Below are 6,970 nucleotides of genomic sequence, written 5' to 3'. Positions count from 1 at the left end.
TGGTGCGGAGGGGCGGGGCAAGCCAGCAATTTAACAAAGGGTTCGGCTGCACCATTGGCACCATTGGCTCTCCCTTTGAAGCCCCGTGGCAAGAATTTGAAGTTTTTTTTTCCTCTAGCCATCGGAGGCAGCAATAGATGGGGAGTGGGCGGGGTAAGCGAACGGCCGGCGATCCAACAGAGCAGAGAGTGAGGGTGAGTGAAGGCATGGAAGCTGTTTTCTCCATCCTGCTCTCTTGCGTCCGGAACCGGTGGGGAACCACGTGGCAGCCCACGTGGATCCCAGGCAGCGGAACTCAGGCTAGGGAAGGGGTGGGCAATTGTGGCTCTTTTACAACCTGTGGCCTTCAACTCCCAGAATTCTGGAAGTTGAAGTCCACAGGTTGTAAAAGAGTCACAATTGCCTACCCCTGGCTACGGTAGGCTGGCGCCGCGCGGGTGGGAGGCGAGGGGCGGGTGAGCCAGCAATTTAACAAAGGGTTCGGCCGAACCCTCTAGAACCCCCAGAATCCCACCACTGTGTAGGCCCCTCTTGATCTTGAGGCCCTAGGCTGAAGCCTAGTTAGCCTATAGGAAAATCCGGCCCTGGATCTAGTAGAGAAATGCAGGTCTTTGAAGATGCTTGTGTTCCACACAAGTATACTGCTCAAAAAAATAAAGGGAACACAAGCAGAAGACATCCGAGATCTGAATGAATGAAATAGCCTTATTAAATACTTTGTTCTTTACATACAGTAGTTTATATACTGCTCAAACAACTAAAGGGAACAAAACTATTGTGTGTAACGAACAAAGTATTTAAAATAAGGCTATTTCATTCATTCAGATCTTGGATGTCTTCTGCTTGTGTTCCCTTTATTTTTTTGAGCAGTGTATATTGTAAGTGTAGGGTATGAGAAAATTCAAAAATAAAATAGTATGTAGGTATATAGGTTAGAAATGCATATAAGTGAAGATTCAATTTTGCTTAGGCAGGGGGTTGGACTGGATGACCTGGAGGGTCCCTTCCAGCTCTGCTACTCTGTTAAATTTGTTAGACATTATTCTGCTTTAAGATAGTTGAAGAACATGCTGAAAGCAAACCAATATGTAACAATGTGTTAGAATAGATCTTCTTTTGTTTGAGGCCCCTTAGAAAGAGGCCCACTCTTTAATGTCAAGGTAATAGAGATAAGAAAGAGCTATGCTTGCAAAATATTGTATGGGTATAGGTAGGTGTTGATGAACATATAATTAGAGAAAGAGATGATGTTCTCTCTAAAAGGCGCTTCGGATTATCTGTGATTGGTCACTGGATGCGATGTAGGAGGGGCATGGGGGGTGTCGGGAACTATAAACTGTAATGCTTTTGAAACTTTAGGTGTGGCTTCCTGGCTCAAACTCCTTGTTGAGGTCTGCTGGGATACCACCCTATTTTGCAAAATTGTTTTTAATATTTTCTTTTAATAAAGTCTCTTTGTTTTCATCAACCCATGTTTGTTGGTTGAATTCATTTCCAACAAATTGGTGGAGAATGCGGGCAATCTTTTGTTTTCTTCTGATGCCCTGAGCAGTGGGGTCGAGTGAAGAAGGCATGCCCCATTGATTTCAATGGTCTGCAGTTGACTTGGCTGTTCAGGAGTGCAGAACAAAACACAGACCCCCATTTTTAATAATGGTCGATTGAAACGGAAAGAGAGGGAAGGTACCAGTTTTTGGAATTGCCAGAATAGACCGGGCAGACTTTGTGCACAAACCTAGGGGTGAGTAGTTCTTGTAAAATAAAAACGCACTCCCTAGGCGGTTGGTGGGTTGGGTAGGACTGTGAGAATCTGAGACTTGTGTGAGAAGTGTGTGGATGAGAAGTCTCTAGTGGTCTTTGGCCGTGGTAAAGGATGAAATGATAGAGGAACAGTGATCCGTGCCTGAAAGGTGTTGTAATAAAGGTCTCACTAGATCAAGTTGATAAGGATGTCTCAAGTCTGGTAACCAGCCAAGGTAAATTCAGGGCTGTGAAAATCTGAGACTTGTGGAGAAGTCCCTAGCGTTCTTCGGGCTGTGGTAAAGGACTGATCAAGTTGGTAAGGATAATTCCAGTCTGGTAACTAATCCATGGGCAACTCAGGTGGTCCCAAGGGAAATGTCCTCTCTGGACTATGCTAGCCCATCCAGGGACACTGTTATAGCAGTAAAAGTTTTTTTTTTTTTTTTTTTTTTAAAGTGGAGTTCAACTTGCTCATGAGAGCCCTGGCCAGGTGCAAATGATTGTGAACAAAAGTCTCTATGCCAGGGATGAAATGCTCCTGGTTCAGACCGGCTCGTGTGAGTAGGTAGCAATGGCAGCGGGCAGTTCGGAGAACTGGTAGCAAAAATCCCTGCCCCTGCCCCCCCATGCCCAGCTGAGCCGCGCAATCATCGGAAGCTTTTTTTCTTTTAAATGCCTCTGACGAGCCAAGCTCTGACGATCCCAGCTGAGTTGCCTGATCGGCAGAGTTTTTTAAAAACCCTCTGATAATCAGGCAACTCAGCTGGGATCGTCAGAGCCTTTTGAAAGCATTTTTTTACATGGTTTTACATGTAAAAAAATGGTTTTAAAAGTAAAAAAAAAAATTGGCCACGCCTACCATCACATTATCCCCCCCATCAAGCCACACCCACAGAATCGGTAGTAACAAATTTTAGATTTCACCACTGCTCTATACATTTTGGGTCTTTAAAAATAGGCCTGCTGGGAGATCCAAGCTAGAAAGAGCTAGACAGAACATCCCCAGGGCAGAGACAATCCAGTGCTTGAGGAGATAGAACAATGGATGTAACTTTGAGTAAAAGTGAGAAGTTCACTAAAACAATTAGGAAGAATCCCAAACTGTAAATAGACCCGACTAGTCCTTTAGGAAAAAATACTTAGAAATTGGGAAGCCCCACCATACAGTAAGATGATTCAGACTCTGGGGCTGACCAAAGAAGATATGGTTAGTTTATGCTGTTATATGTGATAGGAGGACCCCAGAGAAGGAGAAAAGAAATTGTCAGATGCAAATGCCTTATTCTCTAATGTGTAAATAATATATGAACGGGGTATCAGGGGTTAACTTATTCTTCACTTCTTAATGTATTCATAATTCACCACTCCCACTTATAGCTCCACCCATTGTATATATAAGGAGCCACCTACACCCTTTTCCTCGCTTCTATCTGTGAATATTCAGTGAATATAGAATGCCTATTGTAAATAAAAGGAAATATATTTAAACCTTTAACTCTTACTAATATTATTGAGTCTGATCCTGAAAATATTGCAACAAGCTGGTAGCAGAGGATGGTTAATTGACTCAATAAAAAAACTTAAAAATGTCTAAGAAAGATAGGCCCAACACCAGGGCCTACAGCAAAGAAATGGAAACAGAACAAGAAATAATCAACGAATCCACAAACGCAATTTCGAGAGAATCCGAAGAATACACCACTGAAGACGAAGAAATAATAGATGAAATTGATGACCAGAAGGAAATCGAAATAGAGAATAACGAACTCAGGTCAGAGATATTAAAACTATTAAAGAGCCAGAAGAATGATGAAAGCCTCATCGCGAAACTCCAAGATATGCTGAAGAACAGTGGAGCAGCGAGAGAGAAAAACATCACTAATGAAAAGTCTAAAGACCCAAAAATAGTGAGTGATATGACTGCAGAGAAAGTCATTACGAAGAAGAAAAACGGTGATCCCGCACGAAATTTTGAATGGCAGCCATCTTGGTTTCAACAGGCCTCCAGGGTGAGCGAAGCAGAGCCAATCAAAATGCTCAATTCAAAATTTCTGGCGCGAAAAACGTTACCAAACAACGAAAATGAAAAAGAAGATTCAAACTCCTCAGAAGAATCAGAATCAGAAAGTGAAGATGATTCAACAAACTCCCAAATAAAATCAGCAATGAAAACGCTTTTTGCTGCATTTGGGCCAAAACTAAAAATTAACAAACAGCTACCGAAGAAGCGAGCGAGCAAGCCGATGCCTCAAGACCTGCCCGCTCCCATCCTGACTACGAGAACGCCGACGCCCGAACCCAGAGAGCCCTGCCAGTACCGCCCTACGCCACAAACCGAAGCAAGCACCAAAGCCCTCAGGGGAAGAGGAAGAGCAGCCGCCGTCGTCAAGACTCCCAAAATTGAACCAGAGACCGATTCATCTGAAGAGGAGCAGAACGAGCGAGCCACAATGGAGAGAACCTTCCACGACGACTCCAAAGAAGAAATGGACAACACGCATGCGCAAAACTACGCAGACGGTCCGGGAAGACATGAACTGGCGAGGAGACCATGCAGACTCGTTGCGAGCATCCCCATGCCGTTTTGCAATTTTCTACACTTGCGAGACCACGGACTACCTCAGGTTGTAAGTAATGGACACAATAATGTCGGAAATTTACCCAGTGACTTCCCAAAGCTAAGGGTTGATGGCGTTAATTTGCAAGAATGGTATCAACAGCTCCAGGTTGTCTTTATGAAGGAAAACTTATTATTTTTTATCACTAGTCCCCCAAAAAGACCTTGGACTCTAAAAATAGATTGTTTACACCATAGAGCATTTTTCTTAATAATATCTAGTGTGTCTCCTGCAATGTATCATAGCATTAAGCCAAATCTGACTGTTTCAGAAATCATTCAATGCATGTTTAATTTATTTCACAGTGACAGTGTAGCTACCACCACAAGGATGTCTAAAGATTTCTTTTCATCTAGGGTAAAACCAGGGGTTTCCATAAGTGAGCATTTAATATATTTAAACAAAATAAGAGCTGAGCTGCATTTGAGGGGGGAGGTGATTTCAGACCAAACAATGAAAAGTGTTATTATCAACTCACTTGATTCATCATGGGACAATTTTATGTCACATTTAGACACTATCAATCTAGGATATTTATCCATAGAAAGTCTATCCAATAAACTGATAGCAGAAGACAATTCAAGAAGGAATCGTTCTAGCAATCACACAGAACACAAACCATATAGGAAAGTAGCTTTCCAAGAAAAATATAATGAAACATTTAAATGCCACAATTGTGGATCCAGGGAACACAATAGAAGAGACTGTCCCAAAATTTCAAGAGAAAGGCATAGGTCAGAATATAGAAACAAATACAATTATAGACAGTCTTCCATAGATAGACATAGATATAGGAGCCCACCAAATTACAAAGAGAATAGAGGGGGCAGAGATAATTCAAAGGATAGAAAATCTGGCTCACTGAACGGGCTAAATAAACAAGACAACACTAACATACAGCAAAATGAGAACAATAATTGGCTTATTGATTCTGGAGCAACTAATCACACCACTAATAACAAAAATATATTGTCTTCATTTGCAGAAGATAAATTTGTAATAAAGGTAGCTAACCAAGAAAAGGTGCAAGTATTAGGTAGAGGGAATGTAACCTTGCCTGGTCTAGGAAAAATAGAGGGGGTATTGCTAATACCTGAGATACCTCATAACATACTAAGTGCTATAAAACTAAGTAGAGATTCTGACATTAACATTGTTTTTTCAAAAGGAAAAGCGATTTTGGAGAAGAATAAAATAAATATAGGCACAGTGATGATTAAAGGAGGCCTACCTTATCTGATAACTAAGGAAAAATGGTTGCATAACATTGACTCAAATATGGAAGATTGTATTGAAGTAGATGATGAAAATATTAGCAATAGTGACAATGATGAGTGTAAAACATCTCATGATCACAAAGATGCACACAATGAAAAAAAACCAAAAATAGGTAAGCCAATTCATGATGAGTGTGCTCACATCTTACATAGGAAGTTAGGACATGCCAGTTTTCCTGTAGTACAAAAAATGACTGAACACGCAGAAGGTGTTAAAATAAAAAATTGTGAAAACTATTTGGAATGCTCAGTATGTAAATCTACAAAACTAAAAACTAGCCCCAGGCCAAGAAAATCTACTAGATCAACTAACAAAATTTTTGATTTAGTACACATGGACTTAGTTGGTCCATTAACTCCATCAATCACTTATAGAAAACGTTACTTCCTGACAATAGTGGACGATTATAGCCGCTATGGGTTTGTTTACACATTAAAACACAAAGATGAAACATTTCAAAAATTTAAAGAATTTTACAAACGCATAGAAACACAACACAACATCAAAATAAAACAAATTATGACAGATAGGGGATGCGAATTCATGTCTAAAGAATTCTCCCAATGGTTAAAAGACAAAGGAATGTTACATTACACATCTAGTCCATTTTCTGCGTTCCAGAACGGGATTGCAGAGAGGAAAAATTCCACATTACAAACCATGATTAGATGCACATTGGAAGATGCTGGCTTAAGCAAACAATTCTGGTCAGAAGCCTTACATTATTCAAATTACACACAAAATAGAACATGGTCCAGCATTGTAAATAAGACACCATATGAAGTGATGTATAATAGAAAACCAAAATTAGCACACATGCATATATTTGGAGTCACTGCAGACGTACACATACCTAAACAATTAAGAAGAAAGGGAGAAAACGTATCCAGAAGACTCAGATTTATGGGATATGAAACCGGTACTAAAGGGTACAGATTCATTGATAACAATAACAAATTTATAGTCTCCAGAACAGCTGTGTTCCATGAACAGGCTAACTGGTCTAAATTACATCTTAATGAAATATTTCCAAATAAATATAAAGGTACAAAATCTCATGAAGAAGGGATCATAGAAAAGCAAAATATCAACAAAAATAAGAACAAAACCAAAATTTGGACAAATAGCCAACACAAAATTAAGACAGACACATTAACAAAAAAGGAAGCAAGATATTTGCATGATAACGATAGTAAACCTGAAAAAACCATTAGAAACACCAGAAATCAAATGCCAAATAAATACAAAGATTACATAATGCATATGGATGGTGAGCCAACAACACCCAATACATATGAGGAAGTGTTAAAACTCCCTCGTGAAGAAAAGGA

This window comes from Pantherophis guttatus, chromosome 5 (genome assembly GCF_059756535.1).
Source record: "Pantherophis guttatus breed Tessera chromosome 5, ASM5975653v1, whole genome shotgun sequence".
In the NCBI taxonomy this organism is placed as follows: Eukaryota; Metazoa; Chordata; class Lepidosauria; order Squamata; family Colubridae; genus Pantherophis; species Pantherophis guttatus.
This window is presented reverse-complemented; position numbering follows the sequence as displayed.